The 17820-nt window shown below is 35.9% G+C and overlaps 1 protein-coding gene across 5 annotated transcripts in view; it reads left to right on the top strand.

The window, feature by feature from the left end:
* The first annotated feature begins 587 nt into the window (after window positions 1-587).
* The window catches only part of pam (peptidylglycine alpha-amidating monooxygenase), a 120326-nt gene continuing 103093 nt past the window's right edge, over window positions 588-17820 (top strand). For 4 of the 5 annotated variants that reach the window (XM_088909950.1, XM_088909949.1, XM_088909948.1 and 1 more), the window contains exon 1: window positions 588-688. The gene's annotated coding sequence lies outside the window, so the exon portion shown is untranslated. Of the gene's footprint in view, window positions 689-12983; window positions 13071-17820 lie in introns of those variants that run through there. The other variant, XM_088909946.1, reaches the window with a different exon arrangement.

Raw genomic sequence — 17820 nt, 5'->3', positions numbered from 1 at the left:
GGTTTAAACTTCGAAAATGTAATGTCATGAAAATGTAAAATGACAATACATTGTCTCTTTCAAGTTTTGGCAATTCATGCGTATTTTACTCCAATTAGTCTTGTTTGGTAGTGCTAGGCTGGATCGGAGGCATTTTGTATTATATCTGTCTTTTTAAATGAAAACATCGTTTTCAATAAAAGGTGGCAAAACACCGATCTAAACTTAATCGTGCATGTTTTATTGAGGAAAACGAGCCATTTATCTCTTGCATACCTTTCTACAATTCAATAAACAATTGAATAAACCTTTAACAAAGCAAGTTTTATCTACTCTTTAAGTTAACTTGAATGGCATTCTAGTACGAAATGCAAATTAAATCCAAACGAAACTGCACTTTAATAAGAGACGCTATTTTCTCTCCGTTGTTTGCCCTGTCAGGAGTTTGGCTCTGAACACTAATATTATTATTGCGAAATGTATTACTGGAACATGCACACAAGCACAGTACGTGCTTCCACAGTCGCTCATAGAGCTAATCGATGACTCGGTGTTCAATTTATTTCCATCGACTCAAGTCTATGAACGATTAGGTTGGTCTATTTCGCGGAGACGAAAAACTGGAAAAGGAAAAGGTACTGTAATCTAACTTAAAGGGATTTACTGAGGTTAGAGCGCATTGAAAAAACGAAAGGAAAAACAAACGACGGTAAGTTAAATATTGATAAAACGAAAACACTTTTTTTTTGTTCAAAAGCAGCGTAGAGAATGTCTGATTAAACATATTATTACAGTTAAATACTTCTTTAAAATCTTTGGTGTGTGTCCGGCGGATTGAAAAAGTTTCTTTATACTATCAGCGCCAAGACTGTGTTCGTGCCTGTTCATATAAGAGAATCACCTTTGAACATTTTCAGGAATAGACAGTAAATTTGACTTATAAAGTATATTAACGTAGTTGTTGCAGCATATAATATGTTCGGATCCTTGACTGTTCTGTCTGCGGTACTTTGGTTTGAGACCACTTACGTGGAAGTGAAGAGAAGTGCGCAGTAGTTTCTCAGTTTCTGCTCTGGGAACGACCGGGCTCGGCACAGTATTGGACTTGGACGCCTCCGGATTTACAGTCTTACTCTTTTGTTTGGTGTCCGATGGGGGCATAAACACAGATATCTAGCGGCAACCTGCTCTTCTGGTCCATAACGTTGGGTTCGTTTTGGGCTTACGGTAGGTTTTTAAACGTCATTCTTGGGAAACGATTCGGTGTATTTTTGCCTCGTAGAATCACTATGTACAGTAGGAGTTGTATATTAATTTCAGCATAGAATCTAACGAATAAAGGAAAACTACATTGTTTAAAATAAGTTCATACATTCGTTTACGTGCCCACTTGAAAACAATATATATATAGACTAATTGGGATTTACACCACTGGTTTTAATTTGTTTCTACCTTTTTTCTTGTGAAAGTGAGTTTTACTGCCATTTTTATTGTTGGGTGTTATCGTTTTTTTTCTGCCTATGTGTAAGCCTAGTTCATCACTAGGCTGCAGTTAACAAACGCTGAAATAACCAGAACAAGCCGGCACCTGATTGTCTGTGTCTTTTGTTTTCGTTAAAAACCTGTGCCTAGTAGTATAAACGTTTTAGAAAGGGAGTCACAGTGTAGTAAGCAGTATACTGTATTGTGGTTACAAGATAATACGGATAATGTCGCATATTTAGCATTCGCCTTCACAAAAAAAGGCGCTAACATAGTTTGTATGGAACTGGGTCTAATGTTACTGAAAATGATACACTGAAACAAAAGTGCCCAAGACAGGAGAATGAATAACACCTGTAAGTGAAAATAACTAATGGCTTAAAGATACGGATATTTTGTTTCTAACCAGTTTCAGTTAGACATCAGATATTGCTACTTAAATGAGCTTTGAGAAACCGGTAAGCTGTGTGAGTCGTCGCTCGAAGAACCTGGATAAAATTAATTGCATAAATCGCTTTAAGAACGCAAACCCAGCTGACAATAAAAACGTGAGGAATTACGAAGGAAATGCCTTTTCCTTTTTAAGACAGAAAAATACAGTTATTTAACTTTTTAGTGCTCAGTGACATAAAGGAAAGTTGTCAGTATGCTGTGTTTTGTCTACAGTGAAGCAGGAACAAAGTGGCCTTGTGTTAAGGGTTAGTTTGCCAATGCACAAAAAAATATTGGCCCTTTATAGTGTGCAGCGGGCTTGTAAATTACCTTATAAATCCAGTATCAGAAAGTCATGGCTGGATCAAGAAAATGGAGGGTGCACATCCCGAAATGACCAAGAAGAAGACCTCCTTTAAGATGGTAGGGTACAAATCAGCAATTGTCAGGAGGAAATTAGATGAGGAGAGCTCAGGATGTAATGATCTTGGGAATTATTCATAAAGGCTGCTGATATATTATATATATTTAGAATGGTGCCTTTGTTTATATGGACACAAAATGTGAGGATGCGAAGATAGACGTAGCATCACAGATGTTCTGGGGACTGTTGGGTGGAAAACTGTCAGGTGCAAGGTACTGGATGATAAAAGGGATTTTTAACTAGGTATACTATCACAGCAAGAAGTTTTGCAGAGCGGAATCAGTTACCTGAAGATGCAGAGTTATTTTGTTTCAGAAAGCCTGCGGGGATAGGAGATATGTTTCTCCTTTCCTTAAAGCTCACTCTGTGTTGTTTTACTGCTCCAGTATACTCTCTTATTATGGCTATATTTAATCTTTAATAAGCGCATGTCTCTCACTTGTCACTCAGTAAACAGTCTGCCATCAGGGGCAAAACAGCACAACACGATCTCTTGCCACCGCTAACGGCACCTTCTGCACTCCCAACACAAACAGAAATTGGGACAGACTTTTTGTATGAAGTAGAAGAAGAATACCATTGATCACCAAACTAGCTGTAAACCTCACGTGTTCAGAACAGCAAGTGAAAACCTAAAAGCCTGAAATTATTGAGTGCCTGAGATGTTTGTTATGTTAAAAAAATGGTAGGTGTTTGGTTTTTTTTTCCTTGAAAAGTTTACAGAAAATATTAATTACTATATTTGTAGTGTAGTTAAGGTTTGGTGGTTAGTGCATGGAAGGGTGGAGGTCTGTCCTGTATTGGCAGGTTCTGTCCGTGGTGCTGATCCAAAACATTCTGGGTTCAGAACTCAAGTTTAAGAACTGCATTCAACTTTAAATACGATTCAAAAGTTAATAGCAAGAAATCTATGAGTTATTTAACAGGTGTGGACAAAACTGGAGATGCTTAGATGCTTTATACTTTTAATTGCATGCATTATTTATACTCAAAAATACAACAGATGTTTTATTGTAACTGCGGCTCAACATTCATCCTGAACACTTAACACAGTTAGCTGAACGTGATATAAATACAACAGAAACAACAGTGCAAGGACTCATCACTCTGTGGACTCTCAGTCAAATAGGGAAGGTTTAATTGCCCGCTCCTGAGTCAGTGATTGTTCAAGTGGAAGGACTGGTTAGCTAATTTCTAAATCAATCCTGCAATACAGCAACATTATAGCTAAAATGGTCACAGAAAAGTACTTTAAAAACCTTTAGTTGTTTCTTACACGTGTGCCCTAAAAAAAACTTCTGACCTGAAAAACTACAGTATTATATCAAGAGTGATTTCAGTCCCATTAAAAGCCATAAAAGGCCAAAGAATATAATTTTTTTCTTGCGTTATAAAAATGTGTTCTACATAATGTAGGTGACTTTTTTGTTTATTAGTACTGTCTTCTCTGGTTGGCTGAAAGCTAGGTCTGGTTAAACTAGGGCTTGCTGTTTTTAGCTTTCTTGAAAGCGATTTCACACTGTGCTTTAGGATGCATTCTGTATTCCTCAGTGGCCTGTGCTGTTCTAGACTTTACAACACGTGGCACAAGATTTTGTTGATATTAAGTGGTTTTGACTGTATATACTCAAAATACTGTTTACGCTTAGTATTATCCAGTATGTCTTTAAAATCATTCAGCATACAGTATATTTATTTGCATTTAAAATGATCTCATACCAATTGTAAAATAACAACAATAAAATACATTTATACTGCAGCATATATATAGATAATAATAACTAATATATTTGTACTTAAAAATCATTGCACGATATTTCACATACTGTATTTCTTAAACTGTATTTAAGCCAGTATAAAATTCATATTTGCAACATCTCTGTATATTTAGTAAATAATCCTGAAGGCATTGGTGTTAATGTGCTGTGCATAATACAAAAAAAAATATTTTTTATGATGTACACCTAATACTATGAGTAGTAAGTAATATTCCACTAAAATATTAATGTAATATTTGAGATTTGATGAGTTATATTAAATCCCTTGGTTTACTTGACATTAATAAAGAAATCCTATCAGTTACCTTTATAAATAATGAAATTCCAATTACTTTTATTCGGAACATTTAAAAAATATATGTACGCAGTTATTTTCATAGCAACATTAATTTTAATATCTAGAATTATATGGGAGCTAGTCAAACAAGACAGTTTTAGAATGATCAAAAAAATTTAAGTTTTTCATTTTTTCTTTGGGTGTCTAAGAATGGAAAATAGGATATCTTTGAAGAATCTCATTTGTTACTCTAATGATAATTCTTTATATTTAGTGCTGTTCATTCATGATGCTAAGCCACTATACAGGTTTTATTTAGAGTTCAATATGCAATCATGCATTGTGGTGACATGGGAGATATGTGTAATAAAAAACATCCTATTGATGTTGAGGTTGAAGCATGTGTACAGCCTTTGTTTCTACAACGGGTAACCATGAAAACGACATGCAGTTGAGCCAATTAACATTGTTTTGAGGCTAAGCAGTCCTACAGCTACTATGTTGAATGACTGAATCTTTTTATGAGCCACTTGCAAGCATATATACAAAGCCACAAGGTTTCGACAGCACAGTTACTTAGTCTCTTGCATTGGAGCCGAAATGACTGTCTTGCAGAATTTAAAAGAATTTTGATCGCCCTGGACATTTTATTCCCCCTCATATTTGCACTTTGGGAACAACATTCTCATGCATTCCTGCCTGTTTCCACGCCTGACACTAGTCCACTACACAGAAGATCAGGGGGAGAGGTGAGATATGACTTGTTCAGCTGGGAGTTATATTTAGGTTCTGTAGGCTAGATTGTGAAACTCTGAAGGACTGACACCCTTGCATCATAGTGTCCCCTGTCACCATATTAATATTTTCTAATTGGATTTCTCTGAATTTCTTTTGTATCTAAACAGCTGTGTTTTACACACACAGATACAGTGCCGTGAAAAGTATTTGCCTGATTTCCTCTATTTTTGCATACTTGTCACACTGGATGTTTTCATATCTTCAGACAAAATCTAGTATTAGATAAAGGGAACCTGAGTGAATAAACAACACTTTTTTTTAATATTATTTCATGTATTTAATAAAGAAAGTTATCCAACACCCATATCCCCTGTGTGAAAAAGTAATTGCGCCACCTTTAGCTGTAATAACTGCAACCAAGCACTTCCTATTATTCTTTCACATTGTCGTGGAGGAATTGTAGCCCACTCTTCCTCACAGAACTGCTTTAGTTCAGAAACACTGGTAGATCTTCGAGCATGAACTGCTCATTTCAGGTCCTGACACAGCATCTCTATTGGGTTTAGGTCTGGAATTTAACTAGGCCACCCCAAAACATTCATTTTGCTTCTTTTCAGCCATTCTGATGTGGACTTGATTTTGTGTTTTGGATCATGGTCTTGCTGCACGACCCAACTATGTTTCATCATCAGCTCATGGATGGATGACCAGACATTCTCCTTAAGAATTTTTGATACAGAGCAGAATTCATGGTTCCTTCAATTATGGCGAGTCATCCAGGTCCTGAGGCAGCAAAGCATCCCCACACCATCACACTACCACCACCATGTTTGACTGTTGCTATGATGTTCTTACTGTGGAATGCTGTGTTTGCTTTATGCCAGACATAATGGGACCCATGTTGTTTGAAAAATTCCACTTTTGACTCATCTGTCCATAGAACATTCTCCCAAAGACTTGGGGATGATCCAGGTGCTTCGTGGCAAATGAGAAACGAGCATTTATGTTCTTCTTGGTTAGCAGTGGTTTCTGCCTTGCTACTCTCTCATGAAGCCCATTTTTGCCCAGTCTCTTCTGATTGTGGAGTCATGAACACTGACCTTAGCTGAGGCAGGAGAAGCCTGCAGTTCTTTGGATTTTTTTTTAGGATCCTTTATTTGTTCACTCAGGTTACCTTACTCAGGCACTCCTACAGGAGTCCACACAGTTTAACAGAACCTGTAAATTTACTGTCCCACAACCACCCTAAGCCCTGGTACATAACCACTAATTGTACTTGTCTAAAAACCAATACTCCTTTATTATGAACTCATTTATTGAATAGTTTGACTGAATGTGGGATAAGTTAATTCCTCATTTTATTACATCTGCATTGAGGGACTGTAAAACGTCTGTTTGAAGGCATCAGTTGTTATTATTCATGGAGAACATGTGAGGGATTGGAGGAGATACTAACAGCTAGTCTCAAAATACTCTTAATGTAAGCAGTTTGAAAGCTCTGCTCAAGTGGCTGCTCCACTGTCTTTGAGCACATCTAAGAGCACATATTGAGACATTGGTTTGGAATTGCTAATTTAGAAGATAGAGTGGTACCTTCTGGTTAATTCCATAAATTCCAGCGGCAACCACACTTGGTTAGCTTCAGATTGTTAACCAGGTCAGGGATTAGAATGATACAACTCTTAGATACTGTATTACTAACAGAGCCTTTAAAAACACATTTATGAAAATGTTTCACCGAAAGCTTAAAGCATTCTAATATATGATTGAAGATTGAGATTTTTAAGATGTGTTATATTCTGGTACATTTTCTGCACAACAGACATGAGAAATATTTGATTTAGATGCTTTTATTTGAAAAAAAACAGGTTTGTATGACACTTGTGCCTTTTTTGTAGTGAAGTGTGAGTAATGGATAATTACAGTGCTGTAAGTGGTTCTTTTTCAGTACTAGACAGTGAAGATGAGGGGAGTCTGGATTTTTAATTTTAGATCAAACACTAAAAATTATTAAGGGCATGATACCTGTTTCTAAAAACAGGTTTGATCTTCTCTGCTGTTTTTTGTGTGGGCAATTTAAGGGTTTTTGTAGGCAGGTAGTTTGGATATTTCTTTGATGCAGAATTATAATTATAAGGAAACTATCAGCTGCTTCAGATTCCTCGGCCTGCAGATCTCCACCAACCTGGCTTGGACTCGTAACACTGCAGCAAGTCTGAAAAGGGCACAACAGCACTAGCACTTTCTGCGGTGCTTAAAGAAATGCTTTACTGGGAAGCAATTCCTCATGAACTTTTACCGCAGCACCATAGAAAGTGTCCTCACTAACATGGTACAGCAATAGTACAATGCATGAGAGAGATGCACTACGAAAGGTTGTGGCAACGGCACAGAGAATCATAGGATGTGTTTTACCATCGATCGGTGAGATCCACACCATCCGCTGTTGCAATAAAGCCCAATCTGCCATTCAGGATCCCAGCCGTCCCGGCCACAAACTGTTCTCCCCCCTGCGCTCTGGCAAGCGGTACCGCACTGTTAAAGCAAGGACCACTGACTCAAGAACAGCTTCTGTCCCACTGCAGTATGCATCCTCATACTGCACTAACTGCAGGGTCTCAGACTCAATACACATCTGCACTCTGCACATAGGCTACCCTTTTTTTTTCTCGGTCTCACTACTACATATTTATTTATTTTTCTACAACATATTTATTGTTCCTGTTGTCTACATTGTGCAGTGTTGTCTGTTGTACTGTGCATGTCCCGAGAGATCAGCGCGATGAAGAATTCTAACGTACGTGTACATATGGCAATAAAGTAGTCTGCTCTACTCAAATAAAAGAAATAGGTTTTTAAGTTATCCATTTTCTTTGTAAGGGGAATTCCTGCAAGAATAAAGTAGTTTTTGTAGTTAATAGTTTTTGGAAAACTATATATGAATGTAAACTGTGTGAAATAAGAGGCATACTTGCAGAGTTGAAGAGTGTCACTTAGGTGCAGTTTTCCTTAAATGGAAGGTTACGAAAAATGATTGTCCTCAAATCCATCTTTCTATCTCATGCTATACAGCACATACTTTTCATTTCACACTCTTTGCTTTTATGCATATGTATAGTCACAAGGGGTATAGACAATTTCTTTCATGGTGTGTTTTCTGTTGAATTTAGAAAAAAATGATTTATGTACATACAATATAAATTTAAAGGAATATGATTTTAAATGAGGAAAAAGCATAAGACACATGCAGTACTACAACATTATGGGGTACACCAGACCAGAAGTCAGTAACCTTTCAGAGGTGGCCTGCCAAGAGTTAACTTCTGTTTACAGAACTGCGTGCCATTTATACATTGTTAATCTCAATGACAGTTTTGATTATTTAAAATGCTTTATTAAATTAAGATGCATATCTTACCATTTAATGAGATCCTTTAATTTGCTGAGTTCTTAAGTCTCAGGCTTGTAGTTTGATACTTTATTAAGCAGCACACAAGCCTTTGAGTGTTCAGTGCTTAACCACCTACGGAAGGGAAAAAACTGGCATAAGGGAAATGTACTTGTTCATAGAGGTATGTAGGTCCAAATGCAACTTCTTACTTATTACGATGGAGAGTCTCGGTTGCCTCAAGTGTGAGCTGCAGCTCTTTAAACCTTGAGGTCCAGGTTTTGTGCATTGTGATTCAGTGAGCTGTATTTTTGAAATCCTCAAAACCTATCCACTGAAACACTGTCAAATCCATGTTGCTGATATCAGAGTTGTAAATCCTGAAATCTGACAGAAACTTCTGATGTATGCTTTTGCGCGTTCCAGTCTCGGCAACGTTGTCGGTGTAATGTTTCGATGGTTCCGTAACATGTCGGAACGTCGAGGTGTCGATGTCCTGAGACAAAAGTGTCTAGTTTCACAAGAATTGCCTTCCACTTGTCCAAACAGTCTGGTCTGCAACCTGCACAGACTTCATTCAGTGATGTCAGGTAGAAACATTAGGCGCGTAACCTATTTTTCATCAGGCAGTTTGGGGGAGTTTTAACCTTTTTTTGGACAAAAAGGTTTTGGTTGCATCAAGACAGTTCACAAAGCATGCCAAAACCTTCCCTTGGCGAGGGCAGCGGGCATTGCTGTGAAGCGGAGTGCCCATCACTTCAAGCAGAGTTTGAAACTGCCCAGGCAGATTGAGTGACAGGAAAATTCCCCACTGCTCTGTTGTTTGTTACTGTTATTACTGTTACTTATTCTGGAGATGATTGTACCAATATGGAGTAAACCAATATTGGTGACAAAAAGACCTGTACTACTAAAAGAAGTCCCCTTTTGTACATTTCCCATCTGTTAATATATAGTTTGTAAATACATATTATATATTCTTCCATCTCTAAATAGCTTTCCATGTTTTGCAAGCATTTTTTTTTATTTTAGCTGCGTTCTGTGGCTTGATTTTTCCTGGCACAGGAGCTAGTAAAGAAATGGCATGACTTTCCATACAGTACCTCGCTATGGCCCATTTAATTCACTCAGCCTTGTCTGCCTCATCCTTTGTCTGAAAATGTTGACACTTGACACGCAACACCACTCGTACAAACACAGAGCACAAACAGAACTTATCTCGTTATGTTGAACAAATTTATATTCATCTCACCAAGAGGGCAGAAAAGGGTGACCTTGTATCTTTTCTTTCCTCGGACCAACCATTTTGTCCACATGAAAGTGAAAGTGCAAAAACAATTAAAACCTATTCATTTAATTGGGGAGCATCATTTAGAAATTGACAGAGCAGTCAAGCATCGTTTTTATGGTTATTTTTTTTACTTGGTCCCTTTGCTGCTAATTATACTTTTATTGCACATGACACTCATGAAATGTGTGCTGTACATTGCTGATCCCTGACTCTAACACAGAGTACATAATATGGAAAAGGAGAACATATTGTTGACGTGTTGAGCTCATAATATAGAAAAGGAGGACTTATTATCTTTTTGAGCAAACTGAAATCTTTATTATTGTTTCCATACATTGTTGAGGCAGGTTGGTAACGAATTATTCTTGCTTTTGTTTATGTTGGATGAGCGCAACACAATTTTATGATCCCTTCAGTTTAAATTTAATTTCTGGTCCTGTTATTTCACCATGTTTTTGTAATGGAATAATTTAGTAGCCTTTAGCTTTCCAAAATGGGATTCTTCAACATTTTTATTAAATTACACAGCACTTAGAGCAGGTTGTTTAAAGAATGCTTCTGTAGTGAGCCTCCAAGCATTTTGGTATGGCAGAATCTTTGCCAATATGTTTTATTTTATTCAGGATTTCAGCTCCTGAAATGAGGTAGGCATTTTGCTTTTTGTAAACCCAAAGTACCATGTCTTGTTAAAAAAATATTTAAAGAATGAATCTATGTTACTTATTTTTAAAATGTTTTGTACATTTCCCATTTGCAGCATTTCTTGGGTTTATTACCTGTGTAGAGGAATTATTTTTAAAGAGATTTTTCTTTCTATCAAAGCAAGAGTTGACCACCTTTGTCTTGTCCTTTTAGACAAATGCCAGAAAGCAACACATTTTTTAGACACTTTATCTGTTATTTTTCTTCACACACAGCTAACGAAAAGACATTTCAACAAACAGAGCGATTTAAAGAGTGTAAATATATTGTATGCTTTGTAGTAAAAGAAGGAAGGTAAAGTACCAAAACATTTTGTAGACAGGAGTCTTGTGTGTCCCTGGTGAATTCTCAGTAAGAGACAGTTACTGTAAACACTGTGTTTAACTGTTCAGCAACATTACAAGCATTCTCAATTAACTGCAGAAGATAAATGCGATGGTGAAAAGATTGCCATTGCAGTTTTGCATGTGTCAGTGCCATACAGTTGAAAGGCTGTCTGCCGATTTATTCCTTGTATCATTCTGTGTGATACACTGCATCGCCGTATAAATGATTTGTCTACCTAGTCACGATGGGTCACAAATATTTACTGTACCTGTCCAGAGAGACAAAGTGAGTAGTGCAGTTTTAGATTAAAAAATAAAAAAGACAAAGAAGTGTAGTCTAGCTGTCTTTTAAGGAATACATATTCATGCGGTTATCTTTTATTCTAAGATCAATACAAAGTACACCAGGTGAGGGGAAGAAGGTCTTTTTCTTCTAAGTGGTTCTCTTTTCAGACCTCTTCCTTACCAGTGACACTAATAATTAAGGACACATTAACAGTGTGGTTTATTTTGTTTGTGACATCAATGCAAACTTAAAATGAGCCTAATAACCCCTGTCATGATTCATTTGGACTGTAACACTGTACCACATGACAACCAAAATAAAAGTGCTGCTGTATATTTCCAGAGCATTTCATCAGCTCTGTGTATAATGGTCTTTGAGGTTATTACTTAACCTTGACACAAATGTTACTTGTGCTAGCTGCCTTACTAAAGCAAAAAAAATAAAAATATTTCATTTTAGCCAGTATCCCTACACGTCTAGGGATCCACTTGCATAATGACTTGTAATATGAAACAAATTAAACTTTGTAATCTTACATTGATGTAACCCAGCAACACTGTTAAAATAATTTGTTCAGAACTGCTTTTCAAAATTAATCTAAGACCAAGGAAATAAAACTGTTTTAATCATTCATTGCAACAGAGTAGAGTAGGCGTAAAAAGCCTCCCCTTATACTGTAAGTACAATGGTTTTACTGAACTTTTATTAATCACAAAAAAAAAAGAATGCAGTACGGGATGTATTTTTTACCAGTGTTTTACTGCAGGGAGGATATCTGATACTGTAAATGTGTTGTGATATATTCTCAGCAATTCTCCTTTTTTGCAGTTTATTTGAGAAGTTAAAATACATTAATATCAATAAACTAATTGCTTATTTTTTCCTTGCTAAGGCGGTTATGATATATTCAAAAATCAATCAATGATAATACATTAAAGGCCCAAAGGAACTGAACTTCCAGGAAATGGAATGTTAATTCTTACTGAAAATCTCTGCCTTTGAAATAAAATACAGTACCTGCAAAAATATGACACTGGTTACAGCTGCACTTCTCTGTACTGTATGTGAGCTGTATCTACTGTCAGGTTTTTGCAGGTGCTGTTTCTAAGTGGTTCTTTTTTCATTACGTGATGAATATAAATAATTCTGGAATTTCTTGAACACATGAACAGTAATAAAAATATCATACCTGATTCTAAAAAATGGTTTATTTGCTTTGTTCTGTTATATAAGAGATTATCTGGAGGAAGTTAGGATTACAAAACAATAATGCTTCAGTATTATGCTGAGTATTCAGCATGGCAACAATCTGTTAAGTACAGTGCAGAATTATGTAGTTTGTTATTTTTGAATATGTTTTCCTACATTTTGTATCTTATTTATCACACATCCAGACTAAAAAAAAAATTGAGACTCTTTAGTGGAGGCAATGTACAAAAAGTAACATGCATATTTCATAGAGAAAGCACAAAATTGTTGGTTTGAATCCATACATTGACTGTTTTTGCTTTGGTTCACCATAAATGATCTTGTAGAATAATACCTGCATCTTTTCCATATGGTCAATATCGTTGCCAGTTTAACTAAGCAACTACAAGACCAAAAATCCAGAAAGAGCATTGTAATTCTCTCATGTCAAACATGTCAAAGCCTGTAATAATTAAAACAAATTCAGCGCTGAAGCTGTTGCAACAGCCCACATTTTCTTTATTAAATGTCATAGTCTTATAGCTATAACCCTAGGAAGTTGTTAAAACAATTAAAGGCTCTTGGCTGTTAGCGCATGGAATGGTTACCATAGTATCCTCTGCATCCTAGGCTTCAGTGATGATGTCAGTGAGCGTGCTGGGCTAATTCTAAGCATCTCTCTCTACGCCAGTGACTCACTCCTAGCAGAAGATCAGAAGTCTCCTCTCTCAGTTCATTGTAGCTGTTTGCTGTGGTTTAAGGCACAATGTGTCAGCTAGGTAAGCTACTTATGATAGAATTATTCCTATGTGCTTTTCCTGTTCAAAAGTCATTTTAGGATCTCTTTTTGCATGAAGAGGCGTGATGATATTCATTTGAGTTCTTTTTTAGAATGATTTGTTATGGTAGTAATTCACTTGCTTATATAAAGTTATTTGAAACACGTAGTTAGTATGTGTTACAGTACTTCTGCTACAGATATTAAGCTAGGGTAAAGTATGCTTTTCGTGTTTATGATTGTATTAAACCGTAATGAATGAAATGCTGTTATTTTCATGGGAACAGCAGGTGCTTGTTCTGTACTGTCTGCATTAAGGACTGATGTAGCAGTCTACAAAATTGATTCATTTCTTGTGTGTGTGTGGAGCATCAATAGCAGCTGATTCAACACAGAGGTTTCCTGCATGGATTTAATTGTGCGATTGATTGATGCTTGTTTTTTATCAGGTTTGAATTTGATTGCAGACTGCTGAAGATCAATAGAAAATGTGTGCTGTAGATGTTTTAATGACATCTCATTTTATTATTTGTGAAACTTTTTAAAATAAAAACAGTGGTCAGGGGAGTGATTTTAAAGTAGCTTTTTGGCTATAGGGGTAATGTTAAATTGGCTTATTGTTTTTTTAATGCACACTGTATTACCAGTGTGTAGTTATCGTTTATAATTATTCTGGTTAGAAGAGTTCCTTGTTAAAAGAGTTGTGAATTTATTTTTTAAAACATTACATTTCAGAAATATTTTTAAATGAAGTATTTTTAAAAAATTGAAAAATAAACACATACTGTATACAGTAGCATATCATAAAGATCCGCAAGTTACTCGACATTTCATTACAGTCAATTATGCTGATACCAGTCAGATTTGAATGTGCTTATGTCACAGTTGACTACACATTTTAACCAAATGAATGCATCATAAATATTCAGTAAAAAGACAGCAGGCATGAATCCTTAATTCGATCGTAGTTCCTTACAAAGCAATTTTTTTCTGCTTCATAGCCTACTCTTGAAATTCTGCCTGACTTATACCAATGCAATTAATCTGTTGTGTTTTAAAATCAGACATGCTTCTATAGGTTTGTTTATTATACAGGGTTTGGGCCGTACACTTTTTACGCTATTCTTTAAAAGTTTCTTTTCTCGTACATTCTTTTTTTTTGTATTTTGTAGATCTGTTAAAAACATGAAACTGTTAAAGCTTTTGTCATTGCTATACAAACTAAGTAACTATTTAAACAGATGTTACAGGAAGGTCTTGGCTAGGGGCTCCATCATAATGACGTGATGCAAGTTAATAGCTTAAGACTAGGAGGATAAATTAGAAAGATGGCAACACATCTCAGTGTTTGCTCTAACTTCATTTTCCTGTTGGTGATGTAACATAGGCTGCAGTCAGGTTATGTCATTTATGCAGAATATGCCTTGCATTTATTATGGGAATACAACTTGTTTATTTAAACGTAAAATAAATCATGATGGTACAGTACATTGTTTTGTTGAATTATAACTTAAGCAATTTAAATGCACAGCACATATTACATTTAATGCAGTATTTTTAAATTTGAAATTGCCATGTTTAGTATTGCATTGTCTCCTTATACTACAGCTTGAAAATGGATATCATATATGGACAGCTGTGTCACCAATGGATAATGTATCCTTGTGTCTTCTGTTTGCAGCCTGTTAAGTGTAATAGGTAAAAGTGATAGTAAGATCTGTAGGACTAATTGACTAATTGGCAATATGTGTGATCCAATTTACTTTTACTTTATACAAACTTTTTTCTTTTTAATGAAATCAATGTAATATGTTTTTATTATTTCTTAGTTTTATATCTTCAAAGAAAAAACTGATGTAGCTCATACTATAAATTATTTTCTTGAAAGTAAAAAGGAAGAACAGCAGCAGTAGTTTAATAGATAACTCCCTGCTATACCAGGCTGCTGTCATCTTTTTTTCATGATTATTTTTTTACAATACATATATTTATTAATTCATCTGGCATCTTTCTGGGCTCATTACATACTAGTTAAAGCTAGTTATAAGATGTCAGAACTAGTTACTTGCACAATTCAATTGAAATATGTCAGTTTGGTATTGTTTAATGAAAGATGCTGACATCTACTGTATGTTCTGGAATTCATGTGTTTTTTCTATATAATAAACAGCATTTTTTTCTCTTTAAATTACTGTAATTGGTTTAGGTGTTGCTTTGCATGTAGATGGATCGATTTGACTTAATAACATAATAGCAGGGAGCTTGAAAAAGCATGTGCTAAACATCACCCCCTGTTGTTGCAAATATGCAAATAAAGCACCTGTAATGTTATTTTCATTGCACAAACTTTTGACGAAATTCTAACTTCCAAGATGTCAGCTTGTATTCATCTCGGCAGGGGTGTGTCCTCAGGCTGGTGTCACTCACAGATGCAGCACAAACACCAGCTGTAGGCGTTTCAATAAAATCAACATAAAATCAACATTAGATAAATGTGTTTTTCTAGAAGCTGTGATTGACATTAAACATACATAAAGCTTCATTTGTCACAGACATGCTAATTGCTTTTTAAGATCAAGACAAGCAGAGGGAGGCTATTGGTTCCAGTATTACATTACTGTAGTGGTACGTTGGGGGAATGTATTTGAACCTATATCTTATAATTGATGCATGAATTAAGCTAAGGAGATAATCACATATTTTATTACAGCTGTTTTAAAATAAGCTGAACTCCTACAAAAAGGGAAAATGAATGCTGTGTTTGTGATGTTTTGTTGACATATCTAGGCATAAAACAACAAATTCTCCACAAGAGCCACTGTGCTGTCTTGCCATGATGCAGTGTGTTTGTGAGACAAGCTGAAGTGTTGCACAGCATCTGAAGAGCGAATGTTGTAGCAAATAACTTTTCCCTTCCACTATGGTTCTGTCGTGCAACAGGACACACTGTCTGGCCAATCAGTTTAAAGCTATGCAGTGTGCTTTGTGAGCATTTGAAATCTTGATGAGCGTGACGTTTGAAAGTGATGTTGGATTGTATTGCCTTACCTGACCCGACAAAGCAATGTGCAGTTATGTCTGCTTTTTAAATGAACTATTTTAAAAGTTGAAAGCTATGCACTGTTTTCAGTGCTCTTACTTTTATCATTAAAAAAGTTAGCCATAGATTTCAAATATGCTAATTAATTAAACATGCAACCGGGAGATCAGAATAAATATATTTTGGACAAAAGCAAAGATAAACCATTGCATTTCTGGGCACATACTGTACAGTCTAAGGCCATGTAGATACAGTATTTAAACATTTATTTATAATTTGCTGTCTTTTTTACTTGAATACCATGAATTAGGACTACCCAATCATTTGTGTTTCCAGTTTTTGTAAGCTAGAAAAAAAATCCAACCTAAAGTAAATTAAGTAGTCAATATATCCAGCCCTGAGGTCATCAGGGTTGGAAATGCAAAAGCTGTATTCTCTGTCAGAGGCATCATTAAGCAAGTTGAATGTTCTATTCAGCCCGCAAGTGAAAGCAGGCAATTAAAGCCAGAGAAGACAAAGACTCTGTCTGCAGTATAGATTGCATGTGGGCGGGAGAGATGTTAGATTTTCCATGTTGTTGTCAAGTTAACCTTTCACCTTAAGAACTGAGCATACGATTTGGTCCTGGTTTAAAAAGATTTATTAGTTGTGGGCATGGTGGTCCCTGCTTCACAGGGTAAGGGAATGAAATGTATTTCAAAACATCAGAGATTGTTTTTGTAAAAAAGTGGGAAATGAGTTTGACCAACAATCTAATTGGCAACTGATGTACTGTATGAATTCTGTGAAAACAGGCTAGTGTTTATATACATTGATAAAGAAAAAAAGTCAACCATCAAGTAAACAATAGTGTTCCCCCTTTTAGTGGCAAGGTGCTCGCTATTTGCTGTAGATGGCAAATTATTTATAGAATAGAATATCTTTATTAACCCTTTCTTATTACATGATACTACCCCACATGCTCAATAGCTCTATAGCTCATAGGATCCATAGCTAGGGCTGGAACTATGTAGTAATCCAGCTTTGCCACAGTGCTGATAATATTGACAGTGGATACATACTTTTTCAACAGTGAAATACATAGGTTTCACAAGTGGAAACTACATGAAAGTGCATATAAATCTGAGAACAGGACGGGGGGTTTGGGAGGCTACCCAGTCATGGCATTGAAAGTGATACATTGCTTCTTTCAGTAAAGGGCTGGATGAGATCCTCTGTAATTAATCAGTTAGTCTCTGGCTACCGAGAGGTTTAGAATGGCCAAACAGCCACTTCTTTTTGCATCTTTTTCATGCCTCTATATTTAATCCTCCTTTCACCTCTATCATGTATTTACTCCTCATTTCACTTCTGTCTTGTTCTCTTCATGACTGCAAGTCTCCATTATTGGATATTTATGCATTGTGTAACCTGGTAGATATGGATATTACAGTGCTTGATTTTATACATGACAGGACTTAAGCGTTTAAGATTCTGATCCCTCTATTTGTAGGTATAACAGAAATAGAAACCTTTTCAAGTATATATTTTATAGTAAATAAAACATTTATGCATTTGTGCCTTCTTTGCAGTATTTACAGCGTACTCTGATAATTGATGTAGGTAAGTATGCGCAGCTAGTTGTCATAGCTTTAAAATGTCGCCACAGCTAATCATCACTGCAGTAATCTGTCAATGTAGAGAACTGTTGTGTAGAGAATTGTCACACTGT

This window comes from Atractosteus spatula, chromosome 3 (genome assembly GCF_055471065.1).
Source record: "Atractosteus spatula isolate fAtrSpa1 chromosome 3, fAtrSpa1.hap1, whole genome shotgun sequence".
NCBI classification, from domain to species: Eukaryota; Metazoa; Chordata; class Actinopteri; order Semionotiformes; family Lepisosteidae; genus Atractosteus; species Atractosteus spatula.
Note: the sequence above shows the minus strand (reverse complement) of the source record. Positions and strands in the feature narration are given on the sequence as shown.